The sequence below is a fragment of the Oncorhynchus nerka genome, linkage group LG27 (genome assembly GCF_034236695.1).
Source record: "Oncorhynchus nerka isolate Pitt River linkage group LG27, Oner_Uvic_2.0, whole genome shotgun sequence".
NCBI lineage: Eukaryota > Metazoa > Chordata > Actinopteri > Salmoniformes > Salmonidae > Oncorhynchus > Oncorhynchus nerka.
In genome coordinates, this window is record NC_088422.1 from 90,181,894 (window position 1) to 90,197,974 (window position 16,081).

Consider the following 16,081-nt stretch of genomic DNA (forward strand, 5'->3'; position numbering starts at 1 on the left):
CAGAGGTCTGAACTACCAAGGCGTTCATAACAGACCCCTATCCTGAACAGAGGTCTGGAACTACCAAGGTGTTCATAACAGACCCTATCCTGAACAGAGGTCTGGAACTACCAAGGCGTTCATAACAGACCCCTATCCTGAACAGAGGTCTGGAACTACCAAGGTGTTCATAACAGACCCCTATCCTGAACAGAGGTCTGGAACTACCAAGGTGTTCATAACAGACCCCTATCCTGAACAGAGGTCTGGAACTACCAAGGCGTTCATAACAGACCCCTATCCTGAACAGAGGTCTGGAACTACCAAGGCGTTCATAACAGACCCCTATCCTGAACAGAGGTCTGGAACTACCAAGGTGTTCATAACAGACCCCTATCCTGAACAGAGGTCTGGAACTACCAAGGTGTTCATAACAGACCCCTATCCTGAACAGAGGTCTGGAACTACCAAGGCGTTCATAACAGACCCCTATCCTGAACAGAGGTCTGGAACTACCAAGGCGTTCATAACAGACCCCTATCCTGAACAGAGGTCTGGAACTACCAAGGCGTTCATAACAGACCCTATCCTGAACAGAGGTCTGGAACTACCAAGGCGTTCATAACAGACCCCTATCCTGAACAGAGGTCTGGAACTACCAAGGTGTTCATAACAGACCCCTATCCTGAACAGAGGTCTGGAACTACCAAGGCGTTCATAACAGACCCCTATCCTGAACAGAGGTCTGGAACTACCAAGGTGTTCATAACAGACCCCTATCCTGAACAGAGGTCTGGAACTACCAAGGTGTTCATAACAGACCCCTATCCTGAACAGAGGTCTGGAACTACCAAGGCGTTCATAACAGACCCCTATCCTGAACAGAGGTCTGGAACTACCAAGGTGTTCATAACAGACCCCTATCCTGAACAGAGGTCTGGAACTACCAAGGCGTTCATAACAGACCCTATCCTGAACAGAGGTCTGGAACTACCAAGGTGTTCATAACAGACCCCTATCCTGAACAGAGGTCTGGAACTACCAAGGCGTTCATAACAGACCCTATCCTGAACAGAGGTCTGGAACTACCAAGGTGTTCATAACAGACCCCTATCCTGAACAGAGGTCTGGAACTACCAAGGCGTTCATAACAGACCCCTATCCTGAACAGAGGTCTGGAACTACCAAGGTGTTCATAACAGACCCCTATCCTGAACAGAGGTCTGGAACTACCAAGGTGTTCATAACAGACCCCTATCCTGAACAGAGGTCTGGAACTACCAAGGTGTTCATAACAGACCCCTATCCTGAACAGAGGTCTGGAACTACCAAGGTGTTCATAACAGACCCCTATCCTGAACAGAGGTCTGGAACTACCAAGGTTCATAACAGACCCCTATCCTGAACAGAGGTCTGGAACTACCAAGGTGTTCATAACAGACCCCTATCCTGAACAGAGGTCTGGAACTACCAAGGTGTTCATAACAGACCCCTATCCTGAACAGAGGTCTGGAACTACCAAGGCGTTCATAACAGACCCTGGAACTATCCTGAACAGAGGTCTGGAACTACCAAGGCGTTCATAACAGACCCCTATCCTGAACAGAGGTCTGGAACTACCAAGGTGTTCATAACAGACCCTATCCTGAACAGAGGTCTGGAACTACCAAGGCGTTCATAACAGACCCCTATCCTGAACAGAGGTCTGGAACTACCAAGGTGTTCATAACAGACCCTATCCTGAACAGAGGTCTGGAACTACCAAGGTGTTCATAACAGACCCCTATCCTGAACAGAGGTCTGGAACTACCAAGATAACAGACCCCTATCCTGAACAGAGGTCTGGAACTACCAAGGTGTTCATAACAGACCCTATCCTGAACAGAGGTCTGGAACTACCAAGGTGTTCATAACAGACCCCTATCCTGAACAGAGGTCTGGAACTACCAAGGTGTTCATAACAGACCCCTATCCTGAACAGAGGTCTGGAACTACCAAGGTGTTCATAACAGACCCCTATCCTGAACAGAGGTCTGGAACTACCAAGGCGTTCATAACAGACCCTATCCTGAACAGAGGTCTGGAACTACCAAGGTGTTCATAACAGACCCCTATCCTGAACAGAGGTCTGGAACTACCAAGGTGTTCATAACAGACCCCTATCCTGAACAGAGGTCTGGAACTACCAAGGTGTTCATAACAGACCCCTATCCTGAACAGAGGTCTGGAACTACCAAGGCGTTCATAACAGACCCCTATCCTGAACAGAGGTCTGGAACTACCAAGGTGTTCATAACAGACCCCTATCCTGAACAGAGGTCTGGAACTACCAAGGCGTTCATAACAGACCCCTATCCTGAACAGAGGTCTGGAACTACCAAGGTGTTCATAACAGACCCCTATCCTGAACAGAGGTCTGGAACTACCAAGGTGTTCATAACAGACCCCTATCCTGAACAGAGGTCTGGAACTACCAAGGCGTTCATAACAGACCCTATCCTGAACAGAGGTCTGGAACTACCAAGGTGTTCATAACAGACCCCTATCCTGAACAGAGGTCTGGAACTACCAAGGCGTTCATAACAGACCCCTATCCTGAACAGAGGTCTGGAACTACCAAGGTGTTCATAACAGACCCCTATCCTGAACAGAGGTCTGGAACTACCAAGGCGTTCATAACAGACCCCTATCCTGAACAGAGGTCTGGAACTACCAAGGTGTTCATAACAGACCCCTATCCTGAACAGAGGTCTGGAACTACCAAGGTGTTCATAACAGACCCCTATCCTGAACAGAGGTCTGGAACTACCAAGGTGTTCATAACAGACCCCTATCCTGAACAGAGGTCTGGAACTACCAAGGTGTTCATAACAGACCCCTATCCTGAACAGAGGTCTGGAACTACCAAGGCGTTCATAACAGACCCCTATCCTGAACAGAGGTCTGGAACTACCAAGGTGTTCATAACAGACCCCTATCCTGAACAGAGGTCTGGAACTACCAAGGTGTTCATAACAGACCCCTATCCTGAACAGAGGTCTGGAACTACCAAGGCGTTCATAACAGACCCTATCCTGAACAGAGGTCTGGAACTACCAAGGTGTTCATAACAGACCCCTATCCTGAACAGAGGTCTGGAACTACCAAGGCGTTCATAACAGACCCCTATCCTGAACAGAGGTCTGGAACTACCAAGGCGTTCATAACAGACCCTATCCTGAACAGAGGTCTGGAACTACCAAGGTGTTCATAACAGACCCCTATCCTGAACAGAGGTCTGGAACTACCAAGGCGTTCATAACAGACCCTATCCTGAACAGAGGTCTGGAACTACCAAGGCGTTCATAACAGACCCCTATCCTGAACAGAGGTCTGGAACTACCAAGGTGTTCATAACAGACCCCTATCCTGAACAGAGGTCTGGAACTACCAAGGTGTTCATAACAGACCCCTATCCTGAACAGAGGTCTGGAACTACCAAGGTGTTCATAACAGACCCCTATCCTGAACAGAGGTCTGGAACTACCAAGCGTTCATAACAGACCCCTATCCTGAACAGAGGTCTGGAACTACCAAGGTGTTCATAACAGACCCCTATCCTGAACAGAGGTCTGGAACTACCAAGGCGTTCATAACAGACCCCTATCCTGAACAGAGGTCTGGAACTACCAAGGTGTTCACAGACCCCTATCCTGAACAGAGGTCTGGAACTACCAAGGTGTTCATAACAGACCCCTATCCTGAACAGAGGTCTGGAACTACCAAGGTGTTCATAACAGACCCTATCCTGAACAGAGGTCTGGAACTACCAAGGTGTTCATAACAGACCCCTATCCTGAACAGAGGTCTGGAACTACCAAGGTGTTCATAACAGACCCCTATCCTGAACAGAGGTCTGGAACTACCAAGGTGTTCATAACAGACCCCTATCCTGAACAGAGGTCTGGAACTACCAAGGCGTTCATAACAGACCCCTATCCTGAACAGAGGTCTGGAACTACCAAGGCGTTCATAACAGACCCCTATCCTGAACAGAGGTCTGGAACTACCAAGGCGTTCATAACAGACCCCTATCCTGAACAGAGGTCTGGAACTACCAAGGCGTTCATAACAGACCCCTATCCTGAACAGAGGTCTGGAACTACCAAGGTGTTCATAACAGACCCCTATCCTGAACAGAGGTCTGGAACTACCAAGGCGTTCATAACAGACCCCTATCCTGAACAGAGGTCTGGAACTACCAAGGTGTTCATAACAGACCCTATCCTGAACAGAGGTCTGGAACTACCAAGGTGTTCATAACAGACCCCTATCCTGAACAGAGGTCTGGAACTACCAAGGCGTTCATAACAGACCCCTATCCTGAACAGAGGTCTGGAACTACCAAGGTGTTCATAACAGACCCCTATCCTGAACAGAGGTCTGGAACTACCAAGGCGTTCATAACAGACCCTATCCTGAACAGAGGTCTGGAACTACCAAGGTGTTCATAACAGACCCCTATCCTGAACAGAGGTCTGGAACTACCAAGGTTCATAACAGACCCCTATCCTGAACAGAGGTCTGGAACTACCAAGGTGTTCATAACAGACCCCTATCCTGAACAGAGGTCTGGAACTACCAAGGCGTTCATAACAGACCCCTATCCTGAACAGAGGTCTGGAACTACCAAGGCGTTCATAACAGACCCCTATCCTGAACAGAGGTCTGGAACTACCAAGGTGTTCATAACAGACCCCTATCCTGAACAGAGGTCTGGAACTACCAAGGTGTTCATAACAGACCCCTATCCTGAACAGAGGTCTGGAACTACCAAGGCGTTCATAACAGACCCCTATCCTGAACAGAGGTCTGGAACTACCAAGGCGTTCATAACAGACCCCTATCCTGAACAGAGGTCTGGAACTACCAAGGCGTTCATAACAGACCCCTATCCTGAACAGAGGTCTGGAACTACCAAGGTGTTCATAACAGACCCCTATCCTGAACAGAGGTCTGGAACTACCAAGGTGTTCATAACAGACCCCTATCCTGAACAGAGGTCTGGAACTACCAAGGCGTTCATAACAGACAGACCCCTATCCTGAACAGAGGTCTGGAACTACCAAGGTGTTCATAACAGACCCCTATCCTGAACAGAGGTCTGGAACTACCAAGGTGTTCATAACAGACCCTATCCTGAACAGAGGTCTGGAACTACCAAGGTGTTCATAACAGACCCCTATCCTGAACAGAGGTCTGGAACTACCAAGGCGTTCATAACAGACCCTGCTAAACAGAGGTCTGGAACTACCAAGGTGTTCATAACAGACCCCTATCCTGAACAGAGGTCTGGAACTACCAAGGTGTTCATAACAGACCCCTATCCTGAACAGAGGTCTGGAACTACCAAGGTGTTCATAACAGACCCCTATCCTGAACAGAGGTCTGGAACTACCAAGGTGTTCATAACAGACCCCTATCCTGAACAGAGGTCTGGAACTACCAAGGCGTTCATAACAGACCCCTATCCTGAACAGAGGTCTGGAACTACCAAGGTGTTCATAACAGACCCCTATCCTGAACAGAGGTCTGGAACTACCAAGGCGTTCATAACAGACCCTATCCTGAACAGAGGTCTGGAACTACCAAGGTGTTCATAACAGACCCCTATCCTGAACAGAGGTCTGGAACTACCAAGGTGTTCATAACAGACCCCTATCCTGAACAGAGGTCTGGAACTACCAAGGTGTTCATAACAGACCCCTATCCTGAACAGAGGTCTGGAACTACCAAGGTGTTCATAACAGACCCCTATCCTGAACAGAGGTCTGGAACTACCAAGGTGTTCATAACAGACCCCTATCCTGAACAGAGGTCTGGAACTACCAAGGCGTTCATAACAGACCCCTATCCTGAACAGAGGTCTGGAACTACCAAGGTGTTCATAACAGACCCCTATCCTGAACAGAGGTCTGGAACTACCAAGGCGTTCATAACAGACCCCTATCCTGAACAGAGGTCTGGAACTACCAAGGTGTTCATAACAGACCCTATCCTGAACAGAGGTCTGGAACTACCAAGGTGTTCATAACAGACCCCTATCCTGAACAGAGGTCTGGAACTACCAAGGCGTTCATAACAGACCCCTATCCTGAACAGAGGTCTGGAACTACCAAGGCGTTCATAACAGACCCCTATCCTGAACAGAGGTCTGGAACTACCAAGGCGTTCATAACAGACCCCTATCCTGAACAGAGGTCTGGAACTACCAAGGTGTTCATAACAGACCCCTATCCTGAACAGAGGTCTGGAACTACCAAGGTGTTCATAACAGACCCCTATCCTGAACAGAGGTCTGGAACTACCAAGGTGTTCATAACAGACCCCTATCCTGAACAGAGGTCTGGAACTACCAAGGCGTTCATAACAGACCCCTATCCTGAACAGAGGTCTGGAACTACCAAGGTTCATAACAGACCCCTATCCTGAACAGAGGTCTGGAACTACCAAGGTGTTCATAACAGACCCCTATCCTGAACAGAGGTCTGGAACTACCAAGGCGTTCATAACAGACCCCTATCCTGAACAGAGGTCTGGAACTACCAAGGCGTTCATAACAGACCCCTATCCTGAACAGAGGTCTGGAACTACCAAGGTGTTCATAACAGACCCCTATCCTGAACAGAGGTCTGGAACTACCAAGGTGTTCATAACAGACCCCTATCCTGAACAGAGGTCTGGAACTACCAAGGTGTTCATAACAGACCCCTATCCTGAACAGAGGTCTGGAACTACCAAGGCGTTCATAACAGACCCCTATCCTGAACAGAGGTCTGGAACTACCAAGGTGTTCATAACAGACCCCTATCCTGAACAGAGGTCTGGAACTACCAAGGCGTTCATAACAGACCCCTATCCTGAACAGAGGTCTGGAACTACCAAGGTGTTCATAACAGACCCCTATCCTGAACAGAGGTCTGGAACTACCAAGGTGTTCATAACAGACCCCTATCCTGAACAGAGGTCTGGAACTACCAAGGTGTTCATAACAGACCCCTATCCTGAACAGAGGTCTGGAACTACCAAGGTGTTCATAACAGACCCCTATCCTGAACAGAGGTCTGGAACTACCAAGGTGTTCATAACAGACCCCTATCCTGAACAGAGGTCTGGAACTACCAAGGTGTTCATAACAGACCCCTATCCTGAACAGAGGTCTGGAACTACCAAGGCGTTCATAACAGACCCTATCCTGAACAGAGGTCTGGAACTACCAAGGCGTTCATAACAGACCCTATCCTGAACAGAGGTCTGGAACTACCAAGGTGTTCATAACAGACCCCTATCCTGAACAGAGGTCTGGAACTACCAAGGCGTTCATAACAGACCCCTATCCTGAACAGAGGTCTGGAACTACCAAGGTGTTCATAACAGACCCCTATCCTGAACAGAGGTCTGGAACTACCAAGGTGTTCATAACAGACCCCTATCCTGAACAGAGGTCTGGAACTACCAAGGTGTTCATAACAGACCCTATCCTGAACAGAGGTCTGGAACTACCAAGGTGTTCATAACAGACCCTATCCTGAACAGAGGTCTGGAACTACCAAGGCGTTCATAACAGACCCCTATCCTGAACAGAGGTCTGGAACTACCAAGGTGTTCATAACAGACCCCTATCCTGAACAGAGGTCTGGAACTACCAAGGTGTTCATAACAGACCCCTATCCTGAACAGAGGTCTGGAACTACCAAGGTGTTCATAACAGACCCTATCCTGAACAGAGGTCTGGAACTACCAAGGTGTTCATAACAGACCCCTATCCTGAACAGAGGTCTGGAACTACCAAGGCGTTCATAACAGACCCTATCCTGAACAGAGGTCTGGAACTACCAAGGCGTTCATAACAGACCCTATCCTGAACAGAGGTCTGGAACTACCAAGGTGTTCATAACAGACCCCTATCCTGAACAGAGGTCTGGAACTACCAAGGCGTTCATAACAGACCCCTATCCTGAACAGAGGTCTGGAACTACCAAGGTGTTCATAACAGACCCCTATCCTGAACAGAGGTCTGGAACTACCAAGGCGTTCATAACAGACCCCTATCCTGAACAGAGGTCTGGAACTACCAAGGTGTTCATAACAGACCCCTATCCTGAACAGAGGTCTGGAACTACCAAGGCGTTCATAACAGACCCCTATCCTGAACAGAGGTCTGAACTACCAAGGTGTTCATAACAGACCCCTATCCTGAACAGAGGTCTGGAACTACCAAGGCGTTCATAACAGACCCCTATCCTGAACAGAGGTCTGGAACTACCAAGGTGTTCATAACAGACCCCTATCCTGAACAGAGGTCTGGAACTACCAAGGTGTTCATAACAGACCCCTATCCTGAACAGAGGTCTGGAACTACCAAGGCGTTCATAACAGACCCCTATCCTGAACAGAGGTCTGGAACTACCAAGGTGTTCATAACAGACCCCTATCCTGAACAGAGGTCTGGAACTACCAAGGCGTTCATAACAGACCCCTATCCTGAACAGAGGTCTGGAACTACCAAGGTGTTCATAACAGACCCCTATCCTGAACAGAGGTCTGGAACTACCAAGGCGTTCATAACAGACCCCTATCCTGAACAGAGGTCTGGAACTACCAAGGTGTTCATAACAGACCCCTATCCTGAACAGAGGTCTGGAACTACCAAGGCGTTCATAACAGACCCTATCCTGAACAGAGGTCTGGAACTACCAAGGTGTTCATAACAGACCCCTATCCTGAACAGAGGTCTGGAACTACCAAGGCGTTCATAACAGACCCCTATCCTGAACAGAGGTCTGGAACTACCAAGGCGTTCATAACAGACCCCTATCCTGAACAGAGGTCTGGAACTACCAAGGTGTTCATAACAGACCCCTATCCTGAACAGAGGTCTGGAACTACCAAGGTTCATAACAGACCCCTATCCTGAACAGAGGTCTGGAACTACCAAGGCGTTCATAACAGACCCCTATCCTGAACAGAGGTCTGGAACTACCAAGGTGTTCATAACAGACCCCTATCCTGAACAGAGGTCTGGAACTACCAAGGCGTTCATAACAGACCCCTATCCTGAACAGAGGTCTGGAACTACCAAGGTGTTCATAACAGACCCCTATCCTGAACAGAGGTCTGGAACTACCAAGGTGTTCATAACAGACCCCTATCCTGAACAGAGGTCTGGAACTACCAAGGCGTTCATAACAGACCCCTATCCTGAACAGAGGTCTGGAACTACCAAGGTGTTCATAACAGACCCCTATCCTGAACAGAGGTCTGGAACTACCAAGGCGTTCATAACAGACCCCTATCCTGAACAGAGGTCTGGAACTACCAAGGTGTTCATAACAGACCCCTATCCTGAACAGAGGTCTGGAACTACCAAGGTGTTCATAACAGACCCCTATCCTGAACAGAGGTCTGGAACTACCAAGGTGTTCATAACAGACCCCTATCCTGAACAGAGGTCTGGAACTACCAAGGCGTTCATAACAGACCCCTATCCTGAACAGAGGTCTGGAACTACCAAGGTGTTCATAACAGACCCCTATCCTGAACAGAGGTCTGGAACTACCAAGGTGTTCATAACAGACCCCTATCCTGAACAGAGGTCTGGAACTACCAAGGCGTTCATAACAGACCCCTATCCTGAACAGAGGTCTGGAACTACCAAGGTGTTCATAACAGACCCCTATCCTGAACAGAGGTCTGGAACTACCAAGGTGTTCATAACAGACCCCTATCCTGAACAGAGGTCTGGAACTACCAAGGTGTTCATAACAGACCCCTATCCTGAACAGAGGTCTGGAACTACCAAGGCGTTCATAACAGACCCTATCCTGAACAGAGGTCTGGAACTACCAAGGCGTTCATAACAGACCCCTATCCTGAACAGAGGTCTGGAACTACCAAGGCGTTCATAACAGACCCCTATCCTGAACAGAGGTCTGGAACTACCAAGGCGTTCATAACAGACCCCTATCCTGAACAGAGGTCTGGAACTACCAAGGTGTTCATAACAGACCCCTATCCTGAACAGAGGTCTGGAACTACCAAGGCGTTCATAACAGACCCCTATCCTGAACAGAGGTCTGGAACTACCAAGGTGTTCATAACAGACCCCTATCCTGAACAGAGGTCTGGAACTACCAAGGCGTTCATAACAGACCCCTATCCTGAACAGAGGTCTGGAACTACCAAGGTGTTCATAACAGACCCCTATCCTGAACAGAGGTCTGGAACTACCAAGGCGTTCATAACAGACCCCTATCCTGAACAGAGGTCTGGAACTACCAAGGTGTTCATAACAGACCCCTATCCTGAACAGAGGTCTGGAACTACCAAGGCGTTCATAACAGACCCCTATCCTGAACAGATGTCTAGAACTACCAAGGTGTTCATAACAGACCCCTATCCTGAACAGAGGTCTGGAACTACCAAGGCGTTCATAACAGACCCCTATCCTGAACAGAGGTCTGGAACTACCAAGGTGTTCATAACAGACCCCTATCCTGAACAGAGGTCTGGAACTACCAAGGTGTTCATAACAGACCCCTATCCTGAACAGAGGTCTGGAACTACCAAGGTGTTCATAACAGACCCCTATCCTGAACAGAGGTCTGGAACTACCAAGGCGTTCATAACAGACCCCTATCCTGAACAGAGGTCTGGAACTACCAAGGTGTTCATAACAGACCCCTATCCTGAACAGAGGTCTGGAACTACCAAGGTGTTCATAACAGACCCCTATCCTGAACAGAGGTCTGGAACTACCAAGGTGTTCATAACAGACCCCTATCCTGAACAGAGGTCTGGAACTACCAAGGCGTTCATAACAGACCCCTATCCTGAACAGAGGTCTGGAACTACCAAGGCGTTCATAACAGACCCCTATCCTGAACAGAGGTCTGGAACTACCAAGGTGTTCATAACAGACCCCTATCCTGAACAGAGGTCTGGAACTACCAAGGTGTTCATAACAGACCCCTATCCTGAACAGAGGTCTGGAACTACCAAGGTCTGGAACTCATAACAGACCCCTATCCTGAACAGAGGTCTGGAACTACCAAGGTGTTCATAACAGACCCCTATCCTGAACAGAGGTCTGGAACTACCAAGGTGTTCATAACAGACCCTATCCTGAACAGAGGTCTGGAACTACCAAGGTGTTCATAACAGACCCCTATCCTGAACAGAGGTCTGGAACTACCAAGGCGTTCATAACAGACCCCTATCCTGAACAGAGGTCTGGAACTACCAAGGTGTTCATAACAGACCCTATCCTGAACAGAGGTCTGGAACTACCAAGGCGTTCATAACAGACCCCTATCCTGAACAGAGGTCTGGAACTACCAAGGTGTTCATAACAGACCCCTATCCTGAACAGAGGTCTGGAACTACCAAGGTGTTCATAACAGACCCTATCCTGAACAGAGGTCTGGAACTACCAAGGCGTTCATAACAGACCCCTATCCTGAACAGAGGTCTGGAACTACCAAGGCGTTCATAACAGACCCTATCCTGAACAGAGGTCTGGAACTACCAAGGTGTTCATAACAGACCCCTATCCTGAACAGAGGTCTGGAACTACCAAGGCGTTCATAACAGACCCCTATCCTGAACAGAGGTCTGAACTACCAAGGTGTTCATAACAGACCCTATCCTGAACAGAGGTCTGGAACTACCAAGGTGTTCATAACAGACCCCTATCCTGAACAGAGGTCTGGAACTACCAAGGCGTTCATAACAGACCCCTATCCTGAACAGAGGTCTGAACTACCAAGGTGTTCATAACAGACCCCTATCCTGAACAGAGGTCTGGAACTACCAAGGCGTTCATAACAGACCCCCTGAACAGAGGTCTGGAACTACCAAGGTGTTCATAACAGACCCCTATCCTGAACAGAGGTCTGGAACTACCAAGGCGTTCATAACAGACCCCTATCCTGAACAGAGGTCTGGAACTACCAAGGTGTTCATAACAGACCCTATCCTGAACAGAGGTCTGGAACTACCAAGGCGTTCATAACAGACCCTATCCTGAACAGAGGTCTGGAACTACCAAGGCGTTCATAACAGACCCCTATCCTGAACAGAGGTCTGGAACTACCAAGGTGTTCATAACAGACCCCTATCCTGAACAGAGGTCTGGAACTACCAAGGTGTTCATAACAGACCCCTATCCTGAACAGAGGTCTGGAACTACCAAGGTGTTCATAACAGACCCCTATCCTGAACAGAGGTCTGGAACTACCAAGGCGTTCATAACAGACCCCTATCCTGAACAGAGGTCTGGAACTACCAAGGTGTTCATAACAGACCCCTATCCTGAACAGAGGTCTGGAACTACCAAGGCGTTCATAACAGACCCCTATCCTGAACAGAGGTCTGGAACTACCAAGGTGTTCATAACAGACCCCTATCCTGAACAGAGGTCTGGAACTACCAAGGCGTTCATAACAGACCCTATCCTGAACAGAGGTCTGGAACTACCAAGGTGTTCATAACAGACCCCTATCCTGAACAGAGGTCTGGAACTACCAAGGTGTTCATAACAGACCCCTATCCTGAACAGAGGTCTGGAACTACCAAGGCGTTCATAACAGACCCCTATCCTGAACAGAGGTCTGGAACTACCAAGGCGTTCATAACAGACCCCTATCCTGAACAGAGGTCTGGAACTACCAAGGTGTTCATAACAGACCCCTATCCTGAACAGAGGTCTGGAACTACCAAGGCGTTCATAACAGACCCCTATCCTGAACAGAGGTCTGGAACTACCAAGGTGTTCATAACAGACCCCTATCCTGAACAGAGGTCTGGAACTACCAAGGTGTTCATAACAGACCCCTATCCTGAACAGAGGTCTGGAACTACCAAGGTGTTCATAACAGACCCCTATCCTGAACAGAGGTCTGGAACTACCAAGGTGTTCATAACAGACCCCTATCCTGAACAGAGGTCTGGAACTACCAAGGTGTTCATAACAGACCCCTATCCTGAACAGAGGTCTGGAACTACCAAGGTGTTCATAACAGACCCCTATCCTGAACAGAGGTCTGGAACTACCAAGGTGTTCATAACAGACCCCTATCCTGAACAGAGGTCTGGAACTACCAAGGTGTTCATAACAGACCCCTATCCTGAACAGAGGTCTGGAACTACCAAGGTGTTCATAACAGACCCCTATCCTGAACAGAGGTCTGGAACTACCAAGGCGTTCATAACAGACCCCTATCCTGAACAGAGGTCTGGAACTACCAAGGTGTTCATAACAGACCCCTATCCTGAACAGAGGTCTGGAACTACCAAGGCGTTCATAACAGACCCTATCCTGAACAGAGGTCTGGAACTACCAAGGTGTTCATAACAGACCCCTATCCTGAACAGAGGTCTGGAACTACCAAGGTGTTCATAACAGACCCCTATCCTGAACAGAGGTCTGGAACTACCAAGGCGTTCATAACAGACCCTATCCTGAACAGAGGTCTGGAACTACCAAGGTGTTCATAACAGACCCTATCCTGAACAGAGGTCTGGAACTACCAAGGCGTTCATAACAGACCCCTATCCTGAACAGAGGTCTGGAACTACCAAGGTGTTCATAACAGACCCCTATCCTGAACAGAGGTCTGGAACTACCAAGGTGTTCATAACAGACCCCTATCCTGAACAGAGGTCTGGAACTACCAAGGCGTTCATAACAGACCCTGCTATCCTGAACAGAGGTCTGGAACTACCAAGGTGTTCATAACAGACCCCTATCCTGAACAGAGGTCTGGAACTACCAAGGTGTTCATAACAGACCCCTATCCTGAACAGAGGTCTGGAACTACCAAGGTGTTCATAACAGACCCCTATCCTGAACAGAGGTCTGGAACTACCAAGGCGTTCATAACAGACCCCTATCCTGAACAGAGGTCTGGAACTACCAAGGTGTTCATAACAGACCCCTATCCTGAACAGAGGTCTAGAACTACCAAGGTGTTCATAACAGACCCCTATCCTGAACAGAGGTCTGAACTACCAAGGTGTTCATAACAGACCCCTATCCTGAACAGAGGTCTGGAACTACCAAGGTGTTCATAACAGACCCCTATCCTGAACAGAGGTCTGGAACTACCAAGGTGTTCATAACAGACCCTGCTATCCTGAACAGAGGTCTGGAACTACCAAGGTGTTCATAACAGACCCCTATCCTGAACAGAGGTCTGGAACTACCAAGGTGTTCATAACAGACCCCTATCCTGAACAGAGGTCTGGAACTACCAAGGTGTTCATAACAGACCCCTATCCTGAACAGAGGTCTGGAACTACCAAGGCGTTCATAACAGACCCCTATCCTGAACAGAGGTCTGGAACTACCAAGGTGTTCATAACAGACCCCTATCCTGAACAGAGGTCTGGAACTACCAAGGGTTCATAACAGACCCCTATCCTGAACAGAGGTCTGGAACTACCAAGGTGTCATAACAGACCCCTATCCTGAACAGAGGTCTGGAACTACCAAGGTGTTCATAACAGACCCCTATCCTGAACAGAGGTCTGGAACTACCAAGGTGTTCATAACAGACCCCTATCCTGAACAGAGGTCTGGAACTACCAAGGTGTTCATAACAGACCCTATCCTGAACAGAGGTCTGGAACTACCAAGGTGTTCATAACAGACCCCTATCCTGAACAGAGGTCTGGAACTACCAAGGCGTTCATAACAGACCCTATCCTGAACAGAGGTCTGGAACTACCAAGGCGTTCATAACAGACCCCTATCCTGAACAGAGGTCTGGAACTACCAAGGTGTTCATAACAGACCCCTATCCTGAACAGAGGTCTGGAACTACCAAGGTGTTCATAACAGACCCCTATCCTGAACAGAGGTCTGGAACTACCAAGGCGTTCATAACAGACCCCTATCCTGAACAGAGGTCTGGAACTACCAAGGTGTTCATAACAGACCCCTATCCTGAACAGAGGTCTGGAACTACCAAGGTGTTCATAACAGACCCCTATCCTGAACAGAGGTCTGGAACTACCAAGGCGTTCATAACAGACCCCTATCCTGAACAGAGGTCTGGAACTACCAAGGTGTTCATAACAGACCCCTATCCTGAACAGAGGTCTGGAACTACCAAGGCGTTCATAACAGACCCTATCCTGAACAGAGGTCTGGAACTACCAAGGTGTTCATAACAGACCCTATCCTGAACAGAGGTCTGGAACTACCAAGGTGTTCATAACAGACCCCTATCCTGAACAGAGGTCTGGAACTACCAAGGTGTTCATAACAGACCCCTATCCTGAACAGAGGTCTGGAACTACCAAGGCGTTCATAACAGACCCCTATCCTGAACAGAGGTCTGGAACTACCAAGGTGTTCATAACAGACCCCTATCCTGAACAGAGGTCTGGAACTACCAAGGTGTTCATAACAGACCCTATCCTGAACAGAGGTCTGGAACTACCAAGGTGTTCATAACAGACCCCTATCCTGAACAGAGGTCTGGAACTACCAAGGCGTTCATAACAGACCCTATCCTGAACAGAGGTCTGGAACTACCAAGGCGTTCATAACAGACCCTATCCTGAACAGAGGTCTGGAACTACCAAGGCGTTCATAACAGACCCCTATCCTGAACAGAGGTCTGGAACTACCAAGGTGTTCATAACAGACCCCTATCCTGAACAGAGGTCTGGAACTACCAAGGCGTTCATAACAGACCCTATCCTGAACAGAGGTCTGGAACTACCAAGGCGTTCATAACAGACCCCTATCCTGAACAGAGGTCTGGAACTACCAAGGTGTTCATAACAGACCCCTATCCTGAACAGAGGTCTGGAACTACCAAGGCGTTCATAACAGACCCCTATCCTGAACAGAGGTCTGGAACTACCAAGGCGTTCATAACAGACAGACTGCTACCCTGAACAGAGGTCTGGAACTACCAAGGCGTTCATAACAGACCCCTATCCTGAACAGATGTCTAGAACTACCAAGGTGTTCATAACAGACCCCTATCCTGAACAGAGGTCTGGAACTACCAAGGTGTTCATAACAGACCCCTATCCTGAACAGAGGTCT